This window comes from Echinops telfairi, unplaced genomic scaffold (genome assembly GCF_000313985.2).
Source record: "Echinops telfairi isolate 266 unplaced genomic scaffold, ASM31398v2 ScPeMD7_1305;HRSCAF=1797, whole genome shotgun sequence".
NCBI classification, from domain to species: domain Eukaryota; kingdom Metazoa; phylum Chordata; class Mammalia; order Afrosoricida; family Tenrecidae; genus Echinops; species Echinops telfairi.
Genome location: NW_022105203.1, coordinates 1 through 1,313, shown reverse-complemented (window position 1 = coordinate 1,313; position 1,313 = coordinate 1). Strand labels below are relative to the sequence as shown.

The 1,313-nt window shown below is 58.0% G+C and overlaps 1 pseudogene; it reads left to right on the top strand.

Annotated features, from left to right (window-relative positions):
- Positions 1 to 4: 4 nt before the first annotated feature.
- On the top strand, positions 5 to 582 carry LOC101663499 (annotated as a pseudogene).
- The last annotated feature ends 731 nt before the right edge of the window (positions 583 to 1,313 follow it).

Below are 1,313 nucleotides of genomic sequence, written 5' to 3'. Positions count from 1 at the left end.
GGAGAGATTGGCCACCTGCATGCCTTCTGACGGGGCCCACTGTGCGGCCACACCTTCCAGCAGTGAGGACACAGAAACAGTGTCAAACGGCAGCAAGGGGCGACGCTCCCCCTATGACGTCATGGAGACCATCTTTGTCCGGAAAGTGGGAGCGTTTGTCAACAAACCAATCAACCAGGTGACCCTGATCAATTTAGACATCCCCTTTGCCATGTTTGCTCCCAAGCATTTGGAGCTGGAGGATGCCGACCCAATGGTAAATCCCCCCACTTCCCCCCGAGACGGGGTCTCCTATCCAAGGCAGCCTGCACTCCGAGGGCTCCAGTGGGGGCAGCAGCGGTAACATCCACGACGACTTCGTGATGATGGACTTCAAACCAGCTTTTTCAACAGACGACATTCACCCGGTGGACCTGGGGACCTTCTATCGTGAATTTCAGAACCTCCCCTCAGCTGAGCAGCCTTTCCATAGACATTGGGGCGCAGTCCATGGCTGAGGATTTGGACTCACTACCAGAGAAGTTGGCAGTGCACGAGAGGAAAGTCTGAGAGTTTGATGCCTTCGTAGAAAGCCTGCAGTAAACGTTAGTGTCCGGAATACCCTCAGCATCCCCTGTTTTGTGGTCCCAGGGAGCAGAGTGTCCGCCTCATCAGCTGCTCCCGCTCCCAGCTGGTGCACAGGGACAGAGTCCTGCTTCTGCCATTCCTAGAGAGACTCCCTGGCTGCAGCCAAGGCCAGGCATCACCCTCACAGGGTCTGAAGGTGGAAAAAATCCTGTAGCAAAGGGCCCCGGCGACGACCAATGCTGCATTCACCACCGGCAGCCAGCCTCCTGCCTCTCCCCTGCCGAGAGCACCAACCACTGGACGTTCCCACTAGTGACCCAAAGCCTGGCGAGGAGGCAGAAAGAGGAAGGAGACGGGGAAGGAGGAAGGGGCCCTGTAGCCCCTGGGCATTGACTCCTCTTGCTGTCCTCTTGCTCAGCCAGCCCGCCCCTGTTGCAGGGGATGCCGCCCAGCCTCCTCACAGGCTGCAAGCAGTGCTGGCGCCTGCGTGGGCCCAGCTCGTGACCGCCACAGTGAAAGCGGAACCGGCACCTAGAATTCTGACCCTGTGCGCCACCACAGAGGTTCTTTGCCTCCCCCTTGCTGCTCCTTGGTTGTCGAAACTAAATATTTATTACTTTTCAAGAAGTCAGATCTTTTCCAGAGAAACCGGTTACCAGTTTTCCCTTGGGGAAGGTGGAGGGTCTCTCCCTGGAGCGGGACTTCCTCTCGCTGCCCCCAGGGGAAGAGCAGCTCCAGGGGCTGCT